This window comes from Myotis daubentonii, chromosome 17 (genome assembly GCF_963259705.1).
Source record: "Myotis daubentonii chromosome 17, mMyoDau2.1, whole genome shotgun sequence".
In the NCBI taxonomy this organism is placed as follows: Eukaryota; Metazoa; Chordata; class Mammalia; order Chiroptera; family Vespertilionidae; genus Myotis; species Myotis daubentonii.
The window spans coordinates 45,406,054-45,430,229 of record NC_081856.1 but is presented as its reverse complement, the minus strand read 5'-3'; the positions used below and the strand labels follow the sequence as shown (position 1 = coordinate 45,430,229).

Here is a 24,176-nt window from a genome sequence, read left to right as displayed (position 1 = left end):
ATCAGGAGGGACTGTGATGGATGCAGGTATATGTTATAAGCTCTGGAGCAGGGAGGGGCACAATTTTTCATCAGTCTCCAGATAGAAATACTTTTGTTTTTGCAGGCCATGTGGTTTCTGTCACAAGCATTCAGTTCTGCTGTTAGAGTGTAAATGCAGCCACTGAGTTCTTTCCCACCTTGCAAGACGGTGGGTGAAACATGGAGAAGCTGGATACTACGGAGGACAAACCTGAAGCCAAGATGGCTGATGCTAGGGGCACAGTTAAGAAGGGTAATCTCAAGGCCAAGGTGCCTCAGAAGGCGAAGCTCCAACGCAGCCGAACCCTGAACTACGCAGAGGAATTGCCAGATATTCCTGGTCGGCTGTGTGTTCCCCAAAGCCACATACAAGAGGAAGCACTCAGCAGCTAAATCCACGATTGTAAAGAAAGAGGAGAAAGTTCTTGCTCCTGTTACAAAACCAGTTGGGGCGACAAGAATGGTGGCACCCAAGTAGTTAACCTTTGCCAAATGCCTAGATGGTATCCCCCTGAACACGTGCCTGGAAAGCTGTTGGGCCAGGGCAAGACACCCTTCAGTGAGCATGTGAGAAAACTGCAGGCCAGCATCACTCCCGGGACCATTCTGATCACCCTCACCAGTGACACGGAGGCAAGAGGGCAGTGTTCCTGAAGCAGCTGAGCAGTGGCTTCTTGTGACTGGACCTCTGTCCCTTTATAGAGTTCCTTTGTGTGGAACACACCAGAAACATGTCATCACCACCTCCACCAAAATTGATACCAGTGCTTTGAAAATCCCCAAACATCTCATGGATGCTTATTTCAAGAAGCAGCTGCGTAAGCCCAGGAGGGTGAAATCTTCGAGAAAGAAAATTGAGATTATAGAGCAGCGCAAGGTTGATCAGAAAGCTGTGGACTCTCAAATTCTGCCAAAAATCAAAGCCGTTCCTCAACTCCAGGGCTACGTCAGCTCTGTGTTGGCTCTAACAAATGGGCTTTAGCCTCACAAAGTGGTGTTCTAAATTTCCTACAAAGAACCTAACTAAATAACAGATCTGTTTCAAATAAATTTAAAAAAATGCAGCCATGGACATAAATAAATAAGTGGGTCTGGCTTGTTCCAATAAAACTTTATTTATAAAAACAGGCAGTGACATTGATTTGGGCTCTGTCCTTTGTCCTAAAGCAACCACTTAAACCTACTAAAAAATACACACAAAAATATTAATAAGCCAGTAGGATAAATGTAATGGAATCATGAAGAATCCTCAATTGATTCAAAAGAAGGCATAAAAAGAAGAATGAAACACATGTGACCCAAAACAAAATGAAATAAAACAAAACACAAATAGCTTCGCAGTAGTGAAAGTGATATTTTGACCTCCCTTTTCATGTCTCTTATGCCTATCTCTCAGTTATTTCTGATATTTAGTAGGGAAAAGGGAAGCATTATTTGTTGACTTCCTAAAGCATCCAGACTTGTCAACCTCTCATTTGAACTATGCCCTATCTTTTCTCACACACACACCACACACACACACACACACCACACACACCACACACCACACACACCATACCACACAAACACATCCTACTCACCAAAGCCTCTGCATGTACACAAAGTTTAGAGAACACTTGGGGAAATGAAGAGAACTCAGGAACTCCAAATTGCATATTAGACAAGCTCATTTGTAAACGTTCACTTGCATGATTCTCCTTCCAGCTAGAACGAACTAGGTCTTGTACACTACATACCTCCCTGAAGAAACAGAAATATTAAATAAATTATAATACTTTTATACTTGAGGGACTGGCAAACTATAATCTGCAGGCCAAATCTGGCCATGCCTATATGTTTTGGTAGTGTTTAGTGCTTTAATAGCGTAATTAAATAGTTGTGGCAAAGATGATAGGCCAACAGGATTTATTATCTGGTCTTGACAGCACAGTTTGCTGACTCCTGATATTTTTAAAGGTGCCAGAGTACTTCAGAAGCATTGAAGATGAAAGGGAGTAAAATTGATGAGAAAAAGGAAATATGCTGAGAAACCACATCTGTGTTTGGGGGCATTGTTGATTCTTGGTGAAGACTAAAGTCTGAGAACCTAGGTTTGGCCTCCACAGAAGGTCATGGTGCCATGGTTGGGGGACAAAGAAAGCTGAAAGAAAGAAAGGAAGAAAGAAAGAAAGAAAGAAAGAAAGAAAGAAAGAAAGAAAGAAAGAAAGAAAGAAAGAAAGAAAGAAAGAAAGGCAGCCAATCAATGATTCTTTCTCATCATTGATGTTTCTATCTCTCTATCCCTCTCCCTTCTTCTCTGAAATTAATAAAAAATATTCAAAACATAAATAAATTTTAAAAATACATGTTTAAAAAATGACACAGACAATAGTACGGTAATTGCCAGAGTGAAAGAGGTTGGGGTGGGGGGTAGAAGAGGGTTAAGAGGGTTAAGAGGGTAGAAGAGGGTTAACTGGTTATGGGAGGAGACCTGACTTGGGGTTGTGAACACACAATACAATATACAGATAATATATTATAGAATTGTATACTTAAATTCTATATAATTTTATTAACCAATGTCCCCAATAAATGACCCCAATAAATTCAATTACATATTTTAAAAAGGGGAGAAAAAAGAAATCAAGAAATCCTACAGGGATTTTGGTGGTCATGTGGGTCAGAAGCAACACAATTGGAGAACTGAGGGGACCTTTCCATGCATTCCAAAGCTGCGAGGCTAAAAACTAAGCTAAAATCTTGGCAAAGCAGTTTCCCACAGCATAGGAGACAAGGGCCAAAGGAAGGAGAAACCTGCTAACAACTGGTGAAATTCTGAAGCCCTAGATTAATTGTTTATTGAACTTGACGATCCTGATCCACAGCTCTTTTGTTCTGTGCTAGGGAGACCTGCTCCCCAGGGACACCAAGAGTGGAGAATCCCAGAGACACCAAGAGTAAAGGGTTATTGCCAGGGGACAGAGAAACAAGATCTCCAACTCTCAGTACCTCCCTTGATGGAGTAAATGACCAGAGGGGACAAAATGGAGGTAGGTGTAAATAATGTTTCTATTTCATGGTCCGGGTGTGTTCATTTTCTAAAACTTCATTGTCTTGCACACTTTGAATGCATGCACTTTAGTGTATGTATATTATATTTCAATTGAAATGTTCAAAAAATTAAGTCCTTTAGTTAATCATCCCCAACTCTTCCTCAAACCATAAATTCGATTAGTTTCCAAGGCAAAACAGTTCATTCTTTTGCTTACTTGACCCCCAGTAACCCATACCTTCAAGGTCTCACGATCTACCTCAAGCTACTTACTAGTTTAATTTCCAAAATAAAGTTTCTCCCTTAAAATGAATTCTAACTTTAATTATGACGTGGTTTATTTTCACCTCTCTTCAGAAGTAGTGGCCCCATTGCCTTCAGTACGGGTCAGATTAGCCGAGTATCATGTTTAAAGGAGGATACAGACAGATTGGAACGTGTCCAAGGAGGGCAAGTGAAATAATAAATATATGGGAATTAGGTTGAAGGGACTGGGGATTTTCAAACTGAAAAGTAACAGACTGGAGTCAGAAGAACAGTGCAATCCTGGCTTTCAAATCCATAACATGTTTTGTGGTAGAAGGACCTGTTTTATTTGAGGATTTTGAAGGCAGAACAGGGACAAAGGGTGGACCATTATGGAAAGTGAGTTTCCTTTGAATGCTCAGTTATCTATTGAGTGGTGTGTTCTTCACTCCACAAACATTTATTGAATGATAAATATGTTACAGGCTCTGCAGCCAAGGAATGCTTAGTCTACTGCTGAAGACAGGTGTATACAAGTATAAAATTAGGTAGAAATCCAATTCATGGCATCACAAGGTGATGTTGGAGCTCAGAGGAAAGAGGAATGGGTGAGGAACAGGACGTAAGGAGATGAAATTGCAAAGCAGGACTCAGCCTTCTGACTCTCCATCTGATCGTCATCATGGAAATGAGCAACATCACCATCCACTCAGTTACTCAAGCTCATAGCCTGAGAGCACACAACCTCACCCTCTCCCTCATCCACAAACCCAAACCCAGTCAGCCTGTAAATTCTATCAGTCTTGGCACAAAACATTTCTCAAAGAGATCTCTTCATTCTTGTCACTACAACCAAGTTTAGACTCTCAGATTCCCTTGCCTGAATCATTTGGTGACATCTAATTGCTCTCCTGCCACCAGGCCTGGCCGCCTCAAATCTGACATCACATGGGCCTTAAGGTTACTTTTCTGAAATAAAAATTGGGTCATGCAAATGTCCTGAGCAAAGTCCTTCATAGGTTCATGGCATGAAGAAAAGACTTCCACCTGTGGCATGGGATTTGAGGCCCTTTCCTCTTTGGCTCCTGCCCACCCATCCAGCTCATCTCAGACCAGCTTCCCGTTTGTACATGCCCTACATGCCAGTGGTCACTGACTCATGTTAGTGACCCTGTCACTCCACACTGCGGCACACCTCCACGTGTGTGTTCACCATGCTCCTTTAATTTGAAAGTCTCTCCCTCAGCTCATCCCCCTGGAAATGCTACTCATCCTTCATGCATCAGCTTTAACATCAATTCTATGATGTCTTCCCTGACTCCAACACTTGAAAGATAGACACCTTCTTCATTTGTACATTTACTTTCTTTCTGCAGATCTCTAAGATTACCTGGTTTTCCCTCTCTTCCTGACAGGCTGTGAGCTACTGAGGAGTATGAACAAGGTTAGACAACATAGTGTACCCTCACGTCAGGCTGCCTGGATTTAAATTCTGGCTCCATTTCCAATTAGCTGCATATCTTTGGTGTCTTTGCCTGTTTGAGCCTCAGTGTCTTCATTAGCAAAGTGGAGATGATGGTGCCTACCTCGTAGGGTTATTGTAAGAATCGAATGAGTTATTTCCTGGAGAGTGCTTAGAGCAGAGCCTGGAACATAGTAATTCCTTAGCAAATGAGATCTGTTATTATTTACTGTTACTACTATAATCTTTGCATGGGAGATGCATAGCTCATTAGATGTTATGTAGTAGCTCTTCCATAAATATTGAATGTATTTTTCCAACTGTTTACATTGCAAAAAAACCTTAACATTGAACACACACACACACACACACACACACACACACACAGTGCTCTGAGAACTAGAATCTGAGAAAGTTATGATTACATCTAGTGGTCTATTTCAGGTCCTCAAAAGGGACATTTTTCCTCACAGTCTAGTCTCCTTGTTTTGCAATCTTCTTCTTATCCTGCACAGGGCATTCTTTGGAGAAATTTAGTGCTTTAAGCTGAAGAGCTATGGAGCTCCCTCAGGGACATTTATCTATAAAATAATAGCTGTAGGAGGAAACTTGGAGATGACAGCTGTAGACAGCCATTTGACTGCTCTGTTTAGGAGTGAGTTTTCCTATAATTTATGCTAAATAATCTCTATGCTCTGATATGAAGCATAAAAACTGTCATTCAAGCAAAACCATGAGCTTCCACAACATTAGAATTTGATACGAAAGGTCATGTAATGCAGTCTTCATAATGGCACCATTCCTTGCTGGCTGTTGTCACCTTGTCACCCAAAGACCTTCTAAGACTACTTAACCAGTAAACTGTGTTTTCTTGTTTTAAACCCTGGATTCTGAAAAATTTTATTTGAGGTACAGAGTGCTTCTTTCTTTATATTTCTAAGGAAGCTTTCATAAGATGATGGCCAAATTATTTGAACGATGTTTTCCTGTGGTGATGTCATTTCGAAGGGAAAACATACTTGGGATATGAAGTATTCCCATCAGAAATCTCTGAGATCTTACATCTGTACTCTTAAGCCCAAGAGGTTATCAAATGATAGTAGATGATTGTAAAAGGGATGACTTCTAATGGGGTGTTGGCAGGCAGGCTGGCCAACAGTCACAGGTCACTGCACAAATATTTATGGAGGAAGCAAAGGCTTCATTTTTGCTTTCACTATCAGACAGCTTTCCTAAACGTACAAAGAAAGACGAGTACTCAGGATTACGATACCCTGTGCATGAGAAAAATACAGAAACCAATAGCCCTGTTGGAAGATTCTTACATGGTGTAACTTTCTAATAGGTAAAGTGGTTTGATAGTATTTATGCAAATTTTGCATAGTATCACTAAATATTTTCTACTTTTTCTATCAGTTGAGAAAAGAGTGTTAAAATTTGCAATGATGATCATGGATATTTCAGTTGTCTGTTTAGTTCTGTCAGTTTTTGCATTATGTATACCAAAGCTTTGATATTAGGTATATACCCACTTCGGGTTGTTATGCTGTGGAGTAGATGCTTTTGTAATTATTATATGCTCCTATTTGTTAATAATTAATATGATAGGGTCTATTTCCACCTTCCTGGTATTACATTCTGTTTATTTCACCTGTTCTTATTTCTTGCTTCTTCCTTTCTTACCTTTTTTTGGGATTAATTAAATACACTTTAGTATTATTTAACCTTCTTAGCTTTTCAGAGATAGCCCTGTGAATCTCTCTCTCTCTCTCTCTCTCTCTCTCTCTCTCTCTCTCTCATAATTGTTCTAGATATTAAAATATGAATCCTTAACTTGTCACGGTCTACTTTAAGTTACTATTGAGGCACTTTATAATGTAAGAACCTTAAAACAATGTAATTTATTTAACACTTCTCTCCTCCTTTGTGCCATAGTTTTCCTATAACTCCCACGATGCACTGTTATTATCTTTTGCTTTAAATAATTGTCTTTCAAAAATACTAATAAAAAAAGGAAAAGTCTTTTATACTTACATATTTCTATTCTAGTGCTTTTTATTTCTTCCCGCATATTCAAATTTCCTTCTGGTATCATTTTCTTCTACTTACAGCACTGGCAATGAATTTTCTTAACTTCCTTTTGTCTGAAACAGTTATTATTTTAATTTTTGAAAGAAGTTTTTACTGGTTATAGCTTTCTAGGTTGGTAGTTTCTTTTTTCTTTCTAAATTTTAAAGACTTTGTTTTCTGACCTCTATGATTACTGATGAGAAGTCAGACATTATTCTTATCATTGTTCCTTTATACAATTTATCTCTTTTGGGCTTCTTTTAAGTTTTTTCTCTATATCTTGGATTTTCAGCCATTTTGTCCTGATATACCTAGTTTTGTTTTTCTATGTGTTTACTCTGCTTGGAGTTTAAGGTCCCGGATCAGTGAATTTTTAAATTAAATTTGGGGAAATATCAAATACATTTCTGCCCCATCTTTTTCTCTGTCCTTCCTGACATTCTAATGACACAAAAGTTTGTTTGATTTTTTTTATCGTAAGTCATTGAGGCTCTTTTCCTTTACTTTTCAATCTTTTTTTCCTTTATGTGCTTTGGTGTAAATATCTATTTATCTGACTTCTAGTTCACTGCTACTTTATAATGCAGCTTTTACTAATCTCGTTAATAAAATTTTGTTTTCAGATATGTTTTTTTTCAGTTCTAAGATTTATAATTGTTACATTCAGAGTTTTTATGTCTCTCCTAAAGTTTCTTATCTCTTAATTCTTACATCTTTTCCTGTAAATTTCTTAGCATATTTATCATAATTATTTTAATGTTCTTATCCATTAATTTCAACATCTGTATCATCCATTGGTCTCCTTCTGTAGACTATATTTTCTCTTGCATTATAGGTCACATTTTCCAGCTTCCTTGCTTGTCTAATAATTTATTTCAAATTTGACAATATGTTTTTATTGTTGAAGATGCACCATAGAGTTTCTGGATACTGTTATTCTTTTTTAAAGAGTGTTAAATTTTGTTTTAGCATATACTAATTTACTGATAGATTATCTCATGTCTACAGAGGCTTGGTTTAGACCTTTATTAGAGAGGGTTTATTTTGGCTCTGCTTTAGTCTTAAGAATATATAGCCCTTAGTTCTAGGATATGACCCTTACTTCTAAGTCTGCGCCCTTTTGAGGTTTTAAGCCTGTGGTGTTTACCAATTCCTTCTAACTTGGTAGAATTTGAACTACAAACTGTCTTTTCAGTACTTCATCTGCTGACATCTCCACTCAGCTCTTTTACCTCTATTTGTTTGTTCTACTGATTTCTGCTTGGGATCTTGCCCAGCCATTTAGAATTTTAGAGACATGCAAGAATTTGAGAGAAAATATGATGTAGATATGTCCTCCGTTCTCCATGACAACTCCACTTCAGGGTATCCCCTTAATTCCCAGCTATGCGGGCAGCCCAAAATCCAACCTCTAACTTCTGAGTTCAAAAAGACTCATTCTTTCTTTTTGAGTGCTACCCCTTATTCTCATGCAAATTAGAGAGTTCTGGCAGGAGAAAAGTTGGATAAATAGGAATCTAATCTGATTTGCATCCCGTCTCTCAGAGGCCATATCTACTCTTGTGTCTGCCTGCTTTGGGCTTATGTCTATTGCCTTCCAAGAGACTCCCCCCCCCCCCCCCCCCCGCTAAAATCTATAGTTATCACCAGCAAGAGGATTAGTCCAATACAATGTACTCTGCATTCCCAGAACTGAAACTCCTCTAATTACCTGGTTATTTAAGACACACTTTGTAAATAAATAAATGAGAAGGCTTATTCAGGAGTTACCTCTAATACTACAATTGTGGTTCTTGGTTTATTTTTTAACACATGTCTCCATAAACATTACATAACTTCCTCTGAGTCATTTCAGATCATTAAAAATCTCACAATGAAGTGTAAACACAAATTCGTTTTGAAGAAGTGCAGAACCTCATTCAATATGCCAGCCTTCGCTGCCCTGAGTTCAGCTTATGTATCAGGGGAAACACGAGCGATTTTCCCATTGACTGAGAAGGCCCCACCACCATGTTCCTCAGCATGTCGATTATGCAAGCCTCCGAGGCACATGCACCTGCCCATAATTTATTCTACACTTACCTCACTTATTTAAGTTTACACAAAGCACCGGCAAGTCATGTTATCTGTTTTTCCCCAGAAAGTTCCGTTTTTGCATAACTTGTCTTTTTTAAGCCAAAACATTAATTCACCTTTTAAAGTTTAGTCATCCCATAGCTTGAGTCCTTGCCATGCCAACAAGGACAAGCAGAGGAAAAAAAAAAACAGCCTGGGAGTGAAATTGTTGAACTTTTGCCTCAGCTGGATTCTGCTCCTTATGTTGGCCATTTTGGATTTTTAAATTTCACTAGTGCAGTGAGTTATGAATTTGTGTCTCTCCATGCAAGGAACTATTGTAAGTATTTACTCCTGCTACTGTAGTTCATTCTTACAATAGGCACAGTTTACAATTGAGAAAGTGGGCACAGAGATTCATTTATTTACCCATGGTCACACCCAAAAATGATTATACCCAAGTGTGTTATTTCACTTGAAATCAAGGGGCCAAGCTGTGATTTGAATCAATGGTCTGCTCTTCTTCTTATCCATTGGACTTTGCTGGTTCTCGTGTCCTGTTAATGCCTTTACTCCATTTGTAATCTTCTTTTGAATCCTACCCAAGGATATTTTTTTATTGATTTTAGAGAGAGAGGGAAAAAGAGGGATATATATATCCATATATATATACATATATATATGTATGTATGTATGTGTATGTGTATGTGTATGTGTGTGTGTGTATATATATATATATAATCTTTAGAGTGGACAAATGGCCATGCCAAGGCCTACCACCTCTTTGATTGTTACACTTTCTTCCTCAGTGTTTGCAAGGTCATTCTGCCAGACTTTAGTCATGCCTGAATGTTTTTCTCAGGATCATTCCCTTCCTCTTAAGTGTCTTCTCTGTGCCAGGCATGACCTAGGTATTGGGGGATAGAATAAGATTGCTTCTGCCCTTGAGAACCTCAGGATCTGGTGGGAAAGAAAATATATGCAAATGTACATGAACAGATGATAAGACTCTGTGGTAGACACCTGAGCAAAGAGCCTGAAAATCTCAGAAGAGGAGGCAACTAAATCTATAACTAATCCCATTTGAGGAGTTTTGGGAAGTTGCATAACAAAAGTGTTTTATAAACTGAGTCGGGCATGCATAGAAATAGCTATTAGATAAGGCTAGGTAGAGCATTTCACACTGAGGGAACAGCATGTTCAAAATTGTGAGGCAGGAATGAGCATGACTTCTGGGAGGGCATTGAGAAGGTAAAGAAAATAGAAAATTAGGTTGTGTTAGCAGGCAGGAGACAGATTATGAAGGGGTTTGAATTTTATCCTAAAAGAAGCAGGAATATAATTACCCCTAATCTACAGCGTTGTTTCATTCCAATCCCTTGAGCAAACCCTACCTACTCTTCCCATCTCAAGCACACACAGGTAGAGTTCTTCCCGTCCCCTCCTTCTGCCCAGAATGAGTGGACAGCTTGATGAGAGAGCATGTCTTCCCCTAGTCCTGTTGAATTTAAGAATCAAGCTTATTTTGAAAATGCTTCCTAATTTTTCTGTGTCCCTCTAAAACGGATTTGCCAAGGATCTCAAGGAGTGATCAAAATGAACAGAAAATTAAAAGCCTCAGAGAAATATAATTCAGTATTTTCCTTTCTCTTTTACCTTCCTGCTCCCATTTTCAGAAAATAAAATAAAATACCCTGTTGCTCATGCTCATTCAATCTGGGCATGATTTATCTCTGTATTTTATTTAACCTGTTGGGAAATAGGGTGTCAGTTTCAACTAGCTATTGTCTTTTTTCTTCATGCTATTTATAAAGCCATCTGCCCTTTGCCACAACTGAAAGGCTGAATTGGGCCTTTTGACTTCCTACCTTCCCAGATGTGTAGCTTCAGATTAGACTGAGGTCCAGAATAAATGTTGTTATAGGCTCTCTCTTCAAGTCTCATCCTTTTTTTCCAGAAGCTAATAAATTCTGAAAGTGTTGCCATAGCTGCTTCTGAAGTCAGTTTCTGAAAAAAGACCTGGTGTGCATGAGTTCTCATTTGACCACTGTGATCATAGGGAAGAGAAATAAGAAGAAGACAGAAAGGGCAAATTCTGACTCATCCCATCTCTTTCTTCCTAATATTTCCATCCTTCCTTCTTCTTACTTCCTTGCTAACTTCTTTCCTTCCAACTTTCATGCTGTCTCCCTCCCTTCTTCCCTTCCTCCCTCCCTCCTTCTCTACCTTCCCTTCTTTCCCTATTTATTATATTTTGCTCCAATCTCTTCTGCTCCTTTTAAATTTTTCTTACATTTCAAAAGATGATTTATTTGTTTAAAAATAAGGTGAATGTTCACAATGTGCCAGTCTCCGTAATTAGCACTGAGGTTTAAAAAATGCAGCAAGAGGTGCAAAATAGAATTCCTGCCTTCAGGGAGCTTCTAATTCAGTGCAGGGAGCTAACAAGACAATGACAAGACTATCTGTACCAAAGGAGGTTGATGCTTTCTATTTCTCTGAGGTGGATTTGACATGGTTTTAGTTAACTTTGTAAGATTCTCCCGTCTTCTTACTATAAATGATGTGACTTCATTCTCTCTGCATTTCACTTTGAACTTTGCCTAGATAACATTAAGTTAAAATTGGGATGAAGAGATAGATTATTTTTAAATGCTAAGGGTTTTTCCTAAAATGCATTTTCTGCATTTTGTTTTTTAAATTAATTTTTTTTGTAATTTATCTTCTATAAATGTTCTCTCTCCCTCTCTCTCTCTCTCTCTCTCTCTCTCTCTCTCTCTCTCTCTCTCTCTCTCTCTACTGACCTGCCAGTAGCTATGATGTGCACTGACCACCAGGGGGCAGGTGCTCAATGCAGAAGTTGCTGAGCAGCAGCTACTTTGAGGAATGCCCTTTTGACTCCAGGACCACCTCACCCCACTCCCACCCCCAGAGGAATGTTGGACTGCTGGTTTTGGCCTGATCCCCACAGGCCAGGCCAAGGGACCCAACCTGCTGGAGGGACCCTGCTCACTCCGCAGACACCCTTCAAGCCCCAGCGCCACCCCAGGTGTGGCCAGCCAGGGAGGGACCACTGGAGGTTGGCTCTGGGGCATATCTGGCTTGTCTCACCCAGTTCTCAACCCCTTCCCTCCCCCTCCCCCCCCCCACCTCCAGCCACCTTCTAATTAATTTCCTTTCAATGTGTACGAATCTGTGCACCAGGCCTCTAGTAATTTATAAAAACACATTGAAAAACAGATTATTTTCAATCTTTCCATTTATAAATAATGAAGCCATGGATTTTTATGTACAAATTACTGTGTAAACTTATATGAACATTTTTATACTAAAATAACACAAATTGGAATTATTGGTTCAAAAGAATACATATATTTTTTTACATATTGTCAAATCATCCTTCTCAGAACAGTCTGTGAGAATTCAGACTGTCAAATTACTCTTTTAAAAGCAACAATCCTTGAGAATTTCTAATTAAGTTTTAAGCAACATATGTTTATTTAGAAAGTTATAATTAATATCTAGACAATATATGAAAAATGCATAAAATCATTTAATAAATGTTAGTTATAATTGTTATTGTTATTATATTTAGTATGTAATTCTTATGACAGCAAATCAAAAGCCGTTGTTCTCATTATATTCATTATATTTCCAAAACTGGAGGGCTAAACTCCAATTTAAGTTTGGATTATAATTGTAAGGGTCAATTCCATTGTCCATTGCCAATCTTCCTATTTGAAATATCTTAAAAGTTCAGATTTTAGACTTGTGAGGATCACTGCATAAATTATATAAATTTCTAACCACTATGCTGTATGACTAAAACTAATATAATATTGAATGTCAACTGTAATTAAAAATATATAAATTAATAAAAATAAATACACTGATTAATTAAAATTTAGATTTTAAACCCCAGTGCTCATATTCCAAGGAGGATTGCTTGCTCCAATACAGTCAGCAAAATGATTGAGCCACGTGTGGGTTAATTGGTAAATGGCTCATCTTGCCCTTCTCAAAGCTATGAAGCCTTCTGTCTCTTTTTGGGTCTCTCTGACTACAGCCTTTGGATTTGCCCCCCATTCTTATTGCAACCTAAAGGGCAGTTTGTAACTCTAACTTGAAAGGAGCCATTGGATAGCAGCAAAAGGAGGCAATGAAACTTCCCATGTAAAGCTAATGAACACCCTTTACATCTGCAAAGCTGAGGAATCCCCACCTGTTTATTCAGTCCATGAGCACTATCCCTACAAACTACTAGGAGAAATGGGGTCTGGGTATTCTTTTACAACATATGCATAATCTACTTAGTTTTTAGCACCTGAAAGAACTCTCAACCAATATTTGTTGCTTTGAAACTTTTAAGTTGAAAAATGTAAGTTAAGTTTGGTCTTTAATTTTTAAAATTAATATGTATTTTAAATTTAAATAAGTTATTTATTTACATTTCTAAAAATAATCTTTTGGTGAGGCTGTGGACGTAGTGCTAATTTTTGACTGTCATATTACTTCTTTATGAAAGAGGATAATATGATCAACAATTTCCCTGCTAACATGGGTAACCCAGAGATAGCAAGTACAGGCAGCTGATGTGCAATGAAAACAAAAAGGTAGATTTGGAACAACATAGATCTACCTCGTGAAGAAATGTTTGTTCCCCAGAAAAGAATTGGTGCTTACAGCCAAGAGGAGAGAGTATAGTGAAAAGGAACCTGTGTAGGCGGATAGCTCTGGTGGTGTTGGGTTGGGGGTTGGAGGGTGGAGGAATTGTGAAAAAGAAAAAAGAGAGAGAGAGAACTCATGGACAACAGCGTGGTGACTGAAGGGTGGAGGGGTGTGGGTGGAGTTTGACGAGGGCATAGAGGGGATAAATGGTGATGGAAAAAGTTAAATTAAAAATAAATTTAATGAATCAATAAAATAAAGGGTTTTAAATAAGACAAGGAACCTGTTTAAACAATTGGGGTAGTTTCTGCTGTCATTCGTGACCCTCTCTGACCTTCCCCTCTCCCTCCTCTTATAGCTCCAAACTCAGTGACTTGACTGTTTTACTTCTCCACAAGTTATGTTGGTGTTATGCAGAGACGGCCTTAATTAAAGTTTGCATGTGGTGAGTGAGAAAGAGAAGGGCATTTAAACTCACTGAGTCAGGACCTGTTACAAAAAAAAAAAAAAAAAAAAAAAAAAAAGAGTGTCAGAATGACACAAGGAAAAGAAGGGAGGTGCAAAAAGCCATTTGCTTTGAGCTCCGTTAATTCAGGCCAGGGAAGAAGTAATGCTAAGGCCCAAGGGGGTGAGTTAAGGACAGACTTTCTGCCTTCACTCTTGATGTGCTCGGTTTTATTAGTTTAGGCCAGGCGGCTGCTAACATTATTTTAGTATCTATTTTGTGAGTGATTATGTTGTATGCATGGGCAGGAGGTCAGGCAGGTCAAGTCTTTCTGCTCCAGACCATCTCTGCGTGAGCCTGTTGCCTTCAGATCTTGCTGAAACTTGCCACCTGTAAAAGCAGACAACCTAATGGGAAAAAGAGCAGCACTTAAAATGCTGTTTTTTCTCCACCGCTCTCTAGTGTAAAGAACGTTGTAAAAATATTTCAAACTGGATTTTGTGTTTTGCTTGTGTTAACTCTTTGTTTGACCATCGTCACCATTTTCCCACAAAATTTACTTTTGGTAACCAGAGATGTTTTGGAGAAACTGAATATTATGGCTGCAAACAGGGAAGCAGTTGGCGAAGCCCAAAGGGAGGCTTGCTAATGCTCTGATTGCTTAAACTCATCGGTGGTATCCCACACAATGACCACAACTTTGGAAAGTTAGCAAATCAGTCTATTTTTTAGGGGCTCTCTTTCATTTCTGTTTGAACAAAACATCCATGAAACCTGGACCAACTCCAAGCACAATGTTTTTGATAGCCGACACCCCAAAGAAGAAGAGAAGTAGTCTAGATTTTTACCCCAATTTCTTGCCCAACTGCCTGTATGACCTTGGGCTCATCATTATGCCTCAATGACTTGGTTTAGTTTTTAAAAGAGCCTACTTGTCTCATTGTCTGGGAGATTGAACTCCTTCGCTATTAATAATTGAGGTTATTTGACAGGAATCATGGGTCACCATGGGGCAAAGGGGCTTTGGTATAAATGGGCCCACGTGTTTCTACTCTCTGAACCTTGGTTTGGCCAAGCAAAGATTTCATTGTAACCAGCAGGGGCCCAGGTCGCATATATAGACCAGGATTATGGGTGAGCCACTGGCCTCACTCTTTCTAGATCAGAACTGGGCCCTGATGCTCTGAAACCCTTCAATCTTTCATCTAACCACTTCAGAAAGCTCTCTGGATATTTATGCCTCTACTCAATTCAACAATTATTTGTGAAAATCTACTCTGCTCCAGACATTGTGCTAAGGTGTTTTAGTATCCACATGCCCACTCTCATGAGCCTTCTACTCAATGAGGAGATAATGCATGTTCAATAAGTAACCATGCAGTGTGTCAGATGGCGATAAGTGCCGTGAAAGAAAGTTCCGCAGACTAAGGGAATGGGAAAGTATGTCACCTCTAATGAGGGAATAAAGATCTGTCTTAGATTAAATGAAAGACTGAGCCATGCAGATATCTGGGGAAGAGCATTCCAGGCAATGGGAAGAGCAAGCACGAAGGCCCTGAGGTGGAAAGTCTGGAATGTCCACAGACAGCAAGGGGTCCTGTGTGGAGCAGCAAAGGGAGTGGGTGGGTGTGGAGGACAGAGATAGGGAATGTGGTTAGAGAAAAAAACAGGAACCAGTTGATGTGGGGTGTGTGGAACAAGGTAAGCACGTTGGGTTTTATTTTGAGTGAGATGGGGAAACAAATAGACTTTTTTGATCAGAGAAGTGTTATGATCTGACTTTGTCTGAAAAAGGACTGATCTGTAGAGAGTAGATTATAGGGGCCAAGAGTGGGAACTGTCGGACTAGTATGGCGTCCATGCAAGTGGCACGGGTAAATGACAACAGTGACATGGGTTAGGGTAATAATACTAAACACGGGGACAAATGGTCTGATTTGACATACATGTCAAACGTGGAGGTGAAAAGGCTGATGACATTTTATTTTATTTTTTTAAATCTTTATTGTTGAGCATATTACAAATCTCTCCCCCGTTTGCCCTTGGTCCCCCACCACCCGGCTCCGGCATCACTTCACGCCTTCACCACCCTATTGTCTGTGTTCATGGGCAATGCATATATGCATATCAGTTTGAAGACTGATGGTGTTTTAGATATGGGATATAAGAAAGAGAAGTTAAGAGTGATGCCTGAGCAAGTAGGTGAATGATGGTGCCATTACCGACAAAGAACATCATAGAGGAAAGAACATGGAGGGCAGCTAGCTTGGAAGCTTCAGAGATAAATGGGAAAATCCAAAACTGTGTTTCAGGTGTGATTTACAGGAATCTGTTTGAAAAGGATGGTAGAGTGCCTGGTTTTTTAAGGCAAAGTTAATTCATAGTGGATAAAGGGTTAAGGATGACCTCGTATGGGCCAGAGGTGAAATGGCTTGTTTTATAGGAAAGAAGCCATATCTAGGCTGTGACTCTTGGATAGAACAATGTCACGATGAGGCAAATACTTCTCTTTGGCCAATGTAATCAATACTGAGCACTGGACCCTAAAGGCTATTGGGTCTGGATAGACGTGGGCCTTCGGTTGAGGTTTCAGATGCTGCGTTAGCTGATACACTAACAAATGTCTCATTAAATGAATCAGTCAGTGGGATTATTAAAGCATTCAAGCAGGTATATGAATCTCCAAAAATAAGTAGGTAAATAAATTTTTACACAAAGAATGCATTGCAAATGCCAAATAAAAAGTGGGGGGAAAACTTACATAAAAATTTTTTGTTAGCTTTTTTCATTTTTAACTTTCCCATCTGCAGTTTACCATAAACTAGATACTCCTTTGATTGGGGTATTATGAAATAAACTATTAAGGTCAAAATTCCCTACAGTTCCTGAGAATTTAAAGTGATGAGACCGGGCTACTATACATTACATGCTTATTTAAACCAGCTCCTATACCATCAGCTCTCCATACTTAGCTCATTTGTCCTTTACAGTAAGCCAGTCAAATTAGCATTATAATCTCCATTTTGAGATAAAAGCATGAAGGCTTTGAGAAAGTAGGTGTGAGAGCCAGGATTCAAATTTCCGTTCGACTCGTTCGACTCTGAAGTCTGTGCAGTTCTAACCCAATAGAGGCCTCCTCTCTTTCCAACTGGTCAGTCCCTGAAGCTAAGCAAGATGGCCCCTGGTGGCATGAAGCACAGGAAAACCAGGTGATTACCTTTGAGGGCCATACTACATCCTGAGGGCTCTCCCCATTGAAACCAACCGCTCTACTGAAAGGGCGAGGGCTATGCCCTCCATCTTACCCTGGATCCTCCATGTTGGGACAGAGACCATGTGCTCAGAAGAGTGCCTTCTTCCCGGAAGCCCAGGCCCCTGCTGGCCACGCCCGGGATTTCTTTGAACTAGCCAATGACAAGCAAGGGATGTTCGCGCCATAGAGATGACCACATCCTGTGCAACAAGACCCGACTTGGCGCCTGGCCAATCCGAAGGGCCCACAGCTAGCCCCCTCCCCTCACTATTAAAGCCCTGATTTTTCCATGGATATCACTCGGTTTTCCGGTCGCCGCGTCGGCTGGAGGCCCGGGTCGGGTTAGCTAACTCAATAAAGGACCTTCTGCTTTTGCATCGGATTGGCTCCCTGGCATGGTATCTTGGGGATCTTGAATTCTGGGCATAACATTTTGGGGGCTCGCCGGGATCCCCAACACCATCGATGGGACTCCCAGTCCGGAGGGCCTGACTGACCGCGGTAGGTCGTGTTTTGTGTGTGTCGTGTGTTTTGGTGTGAGCTCACTTCTGAAATCTGTAAATGCCTGTAAATGCCTGTAATAATGATCCCGTGGATGCACGGGATCAACAGGTGGGAGGAGCCGAGGGACGCCTCGATCCTCCGTCTGAAGGGGTATAGCTTTGCTTCCGCGGAGTCGGAAGGTCTGTAGGAAGCCCCTTAATCTGAGACAGGCAGGAGGAGTCGGGGGGCGCCCCGATCCTCCATCTGAAGAGGGGAAATTTTGCTTCCGCGGAGTTGGAAGTTCTGTAGGAACCCCTCAATCTGAGAAAAGGCGGGTCGCTCCTGCTGGTTGGCGCGCAGCCAACGTCTGGCTTTGGGTTTGTTTTGTTTTTTGTCTTTGTTTTTTGCTTCCATGGAGTTGGAAGGCTGTATTTCTTTGGGCCCTTTAGTTGTTTGTGTTTCCGTTTTATTTTGTGGACTTGCTGGATTAATAATTTCAAGGAGATTGGGGGAGGCTTTAGAGCTCCCTCAGGAATGGGGAAGTTGTTAGGAGTTGAATGGATTGTTTAAACTCTGAATGAATGTCTAATGAAAGTGTATGAATGTGGAGGGAGGGGGGACTGCTCTCACCCCTCCTTTGTGTGGCAGTCGGCGGCTGCCTGAGTGAGGGTCTGTGGAAACAGGTCACCCCCTCCCCAGGTAAATGCGTCTGGGATTTCTGTGCACGTGTAGGGAGAAAAGCTGGCTTAAAACTAATGTGCGCACCGTCCAATTTTGGATAGGGTTTTAAGCTAGCGTCTCCTTTCAAAAGTGCAGGATAAATCCCAAGACTAATCCATAATAAAGAACAGTTTTTCCAAAGGGGAAAAAAAACAAAAAACTGGTCCTTTGTTAATTAAGAAAGCTTTTCTTAATGGAGGGAGGAAATAGCCGCCTCCTGCCTGCAGCAAAATCTTAAAGAATGTGGTCAATTTACATCTGAAAAGACCAGGGAGGCCAAAAACCTGTCTTGCAAGGCTCGAATGTGGTTCTCCAGAGCCGCTTGAAAGTAAAAAGTAATTTGCCTCATAAAAAATCTAGAAGACAGAATTAAATCTGTTGGTTAAGTATTGAAAAATAAAATCTAGAAAACACTGCTTTCCTTAAACTAAGGACAATTAAAGGTTATGTCAAAGTCTTTCAGGTAAAAACTGTGGTTTCATACTGATCTTAAAGGGCTCCAGTTACCTTGCCAACTCAGTATTTGGGAGACCCAGGATATGCCTAAGTTTAACCTAGGTTCTAGATAATATGTTTACTTAAATATGTATCTTTGTTGTTTAAAATTGTTTAACTAGTGCTAATCACCTAAAAATTAAGGCTAAAAGTTCTAGCTACCTGGAAAGCATGGCCTTGGTGTGATAGGAGGAAAAAAGAAATGTTAAATGGATGGTAGACCAGTGAGCTGGGACTGGTCACTAATGGTGGATTGTAAGAAGGGCTGGTTGTGGCCTAACTTCTCCTTCCTTGGTACCCCTGAAACGTCAGAGGGTACTTCTGGCCTTGGTTTTCCAATGTGTTTAATCTGTCAATTTTGTTGTTTCGCCGAAATCCTCTTGAGTGACATTGAATGATTCTTTCCTTCCTCTTTAACTTTTGGGGGACTGTATGAATGGATTAATAGCTTCTAGATGGTATTCACCATCTCTGAGACTTCCAGAGAGAAGTCAAAACTCAGACTGGCTACACAACTGAAACTGATTTGTTGGTATTTTGTGATATAAATGTGGACCGTTTCTATCTGGATGAGACATAGGTCAAAAGTCCTGTCCTAGGATGTGAGAAAGGAAGCCCTCCCCATCTGTTCCTGTCTGCTCAAGATCCCAAGACTGTAAAAGTATTTGTTCACTGAAAGGATGTAAGTATGGATGTTTATTTGGTGTTTATATGTCTACTTGGGTATAATTATTTGTTCATGTAAGTGTGGAAGTATATTCTGCGCTAGGTTGGAATTTTGGAATTCTAGGGTAGATTTAAAAGGTATTTACGGCTTTTCTAGTCTGATTGGGACATTTAAAGGTGAGGCTCACAGTTCCTCAGGGCAGAGATTCCATGGGCCCTTCCCCCTGCCTGTGCTGAATTAAATAATACAGGTCAGTGTCATTTAGCTTGCTGGTTAAAGGAAAACAATGGGCCTTAGAATCTGTAAAGGTAGGCAGGAATGAAGCTGGTCAAATGTACTGAAAGGGTTTGGTACCTGTTGCTGCTAGCAAAGGAGGGGCTGGTACCCCTTCTAGCGCACTCCCTTCAAAGAGGCCTGGTTGCTGCTCTGCCACAAAGGGAACTGGTAGAAAGGCAAGAAAACAGAGCGCTGTAACTGATAAACAGGGTTACCTAGAAGCCATCAGGACTTTGAAGTTCTCCAAGAGAGGAGGAATCTGACTCGGAGACTGGCGAGGACTGGGTCGCTTTTCTTTAACTATCTCTTTCCTTGAGAGGGCTCCAGAGGGCGCACGAGGACATTTGGCCACGCCTCCGCGCCATCTATGAGACCAGCCCAACCCCAACTCCTCATCAGCACAGACCAGGAGATTGGGTCTACATCAGAAGGCACCGCAGGGAGACCCTAGAGGCACGTTGGAAGGATCCCTACATTATGGGGCTGACGACCCCCACCGCTCTCAAGGTAGACGGCATCACAACCTGGGTCCATCCGGAAAGACTTCATCACCAAATGGAGCATCGATCGATAGAGATCAACCCAACCTGCTCAAGCTCAAGCTACGGAGTGCTTGACCTGCCTGATTCCGGTAACATGACTCGCGATCGCTCCTGTCACCAGGAGCCCCCACAATACTGTGTAATACACTTAGATAATGCCTGCATCTTCATGGACATGGCTCCAAAAAGACAAGGACCATTTATAGAATCACATGTTTAGTAGAATATTTGGCTACCTGAAGCGGCCATGATGCCAATATTATGTTTCATTGTATTGATATGTTATATTAATTAACCTTTGATTCCTTTGCAGGTTTGAATGTATGTTGGCTGTCCTGGAAGGGAGCTGTGTGGGGTGACCCCCAAAAGTAAAGGGTGCCTAGCTGCCAAGGGGGCAGGTGCCCAACTGGGCAGGGAAGGGTGCCCATCAGATTTTGGTCTCTATTGAGAGACAGCTAACAGTTGACAGCCTGTAATACTGTCTTGCAGGCCTGCGTGACCATGCCCATGTCAGGGGTAGTAAAGCTGGAAAAAGCCTGTTTAAACTAGAAAGTCTGAGGCATGGTTATGCATAGAAAAAAGGTTTTATACCAACAATTACTGTTTTGTTTTAAATCCATGAAAAGAAATTAGCAAGAAAAGTCAGAAAATCTTAGAGTAGATCAATATGTTTTTCTCCTTATGTAATTCCTCCAAAATCTGGCAATGCTAAGTAAGTACGTTTCTTTGCATAGATTCAGTAAGACTGGTTCCTAATAGTGGTTTTATTAACGGAAAACTTTGACTGGAATATCATGTTTTGAAGAGCCCTATCTGAGCTCTAAAGACTTGAAGCCACTAAGAATGCCACGAAGAAAGCCTGGTGTCCTGCCTGGGAGCCCTGAAGATGGCTGGCGCTGGAGCGTCAGGCCCATGCCCTACCATCACTGGCGGTTGGTAAGAGTAGAAGGGGAGCAGTAAAGATGCCTCTGCATCCCTGCGAAACCCCCACACACTCTGGGCCGCAACGAGTAGGAGGGCTACTGAGATGGGCCTTAAAGCCTGGAGCGTGGGCTCAGGTGGAGTTGCTACAGGTGAGGGATTCACCTAACTCAGCAGATACTGCAGGCAGGCCTGATGGCATCTGGATGGCTTGGCTTCCTGGCCCTACGGGGCACATTAAGGTTCAACCATGAAATTCCAGCAAAGATAGTCAGTTACCATTCTTGTTGTGTTTATGCAAACATCAGGACAGTAAATAAATTTATCTTGATTTGGCTTTTTAATAGCCATGGAGGAATTTTAAGAAGAAAAATCCTATTTCAATAGAAGTTGTTAAAGCTAAAATGGTTTCTTTCCCTTCCACCGGACCATTTGTTAAGTGTATAAAATAGTTCGGTTGATAGTTCTGTGTGCTCACTATGGGCCCCTAGCGACGGTGAAATAAAAGTGCAGTCCGTCTCATGATTGAGACGGAAGTTCCAAGACAAGGGGGGAATGAAAGGGCGAGGGCTATGCCCTCCATCTTACCCTGGATCCTCCATGTTGGGACAGAGACCATGTGCTCAGAAGAGTGCCTTCTTCCCGGAAGCCCAGGCCCCTGCTGGCCACGCCCGGGATTTCTTTGAACTAGCCAATGACAAGCAAGGGATGTTCGCGCCATAGAGATGACCACATCCTGTGCAACAAGACCCGACTTGGCGCCTGGCCAATCCGAAGGGCCCACAGCTAGCCCCCTCCCCTCACTATTAAAGCCCTGATTTTTCCATGGATATCACTCGGTTTTCCGGTCGCCGCGTCGGCTGGAGGCCCGGGTCGGGTTAGCTAACTCAATAAAGGACCTTCTGCTTTTGCATCGGATTGGCTCCCTGGCATGGTATCTTGGGGATCTTGAATTCTGGGCATAACACTACCAGCGCTGAACCAACAAGTCAGCATGGCCAACTGGGCAAGCTGGGGGAAAAAACACACAGTATCACCTTAATGTTTAGCTCACGGAGAAATCAGCACTCTTTATTAGCAACTTCGTCAGAGGTGTTACTATACCTTCCCTGTCTCTGGACTCCCTCACTGGGAGGACAAAGAAATGTCTTTACAACTCTCCTGAGCACAGGATTCTCCAGGCTGTGGAACAGTGTTCCCCTGGAAGCCATCCACATAGCCATTCCTTTAGGAATCTATATGCCCTGCCACGTTCATCTTTTCTCTGCTGTGGAGGAACTGAGTCAACTCTCAGCCTTGTTAATATTTTCTCCGCAGCTGGTGCTGGACCTGAAGGTTTACATAATTGCTGTACAATGTAGCTGTTGAACCCAGTGACTTAGACATTTATACATGCTTTTATCTTCAGTATCAGACACAACCATCCTTCAACTTGCCAGAACATGTAGTTCAATAAAATATAATAACATCTCATATAGAGAATTTTTAAAAAAATTCTGTTGCCTGTTAGAAGAAAAGGAACTGGGAAATGCTTTTATATATAGTTTTAATAACATTCAACTTTGCACAAGTCACCCCGCCCCCACCTTGATTTCACAGTGGCTTTGGAAAGAATTTAAATCTGATACCAAATCACAGTATTAAATTTCCAAAGTCCTCAAATTCACCTTTAAATTTCTTTCATCCTTCTCCACTGGATTATGACTTTCATCCAATGGTCCCCCCCTACAGCTCTGTGGTCCTGAAATCAAGAAAATTCCTCTTTACATTGGACTGATCTCTTGACCAGTAAAATAAAATTTTCCTGGTTATTCTTTTCTAATCATACTGTTATGATTAGTTTGAAATGGAAAGGACCACCCTTCATTTGGACTACAAGAGAAACATTCCCCCCTTTTTTTAAAAAATGAAAACAAACAAAATGTAAGGGAATATGGGGGAAATCCTGTCCTAGGCCTGTGTTTATAGGACACAAAGACAAACACTGAAAATTGGGGCTGAGGGCTGGTTGGGGAGCAAATACTCCATCAGTTTTGCTTAAGTATTGCCAAAGAATTGGCTTGAATAATTTTTCATGTGGTTTTGGCTTTGTATAGACACAGTTCTGGTGATATTTTCTGAGCACATGAAGCATTTACTCAGAGCCAACTGAGTGTCCTGTCAGCGGTCTACACCAATCGTTTATTCAACAGTGTTTACTGAACTCCTGCTATGCATCAGGAGAGTATTATGCTGAGTCCTGGGGGAATATCTTCATGAAGATAGACCCAGTCAATATGATCGTGGGCACTAATTAACCTACTCTTATGCTCTGTCGAGAGAAAAGTCTTTTTCATAAATGGCTATCATTGTTTAATAAATAATGGTTTTAAAAACACCTGGTTTGAAGCAAGGAGATGGCTAGTGGCTCTGACGGTAGATAGCAAACCGCCGAATAAAAGTGAGTTTTCAATGCTCAGCTCACATCCAACGTGCGACACAAAACATGGGCAGCTCCCACTGATTTGAGCAAAACGGAAAGCAACTGAGATGTAGCTGAGAACATGTCAAACAACAACAACAAAACCCAAAACCACAGTTTCTGCTTTTGCAGTTGCATTTCTATATGGATGTTTTTAAGTGCCTCAGAATGCATTTCAAATGGAATTCTGTAGTCACCCTGTGAAGAGGTGAGTGTGGAGGTGCGGTGGGCTGCTTCCTAGTTTTCTACTCCTGCCCCTGCTTGGGCAGCACCTCCAACCATATCCATCCCAGGACTAGTCCATCTCCGCCCTGATTAAGACCAAGTGCCCACGTACAAATCTTGCCTAAAGTAGGAAGTC

General features: G+C 41.0%; 1 pseudogene; it reads left to right on the top strand.

The window, feature by feature from the left end:
- The first annotated feature begins 200 nt into the window (after nucleotides 1-200).
- Nucleotides 201-1,023, top strand: LOC132220137 (large ribosomal subunit protein eL6-like; annotated as a pseudogene).
- Nucleotides 1,024-24,176: the final 23,153 nt, after the last annotated feature.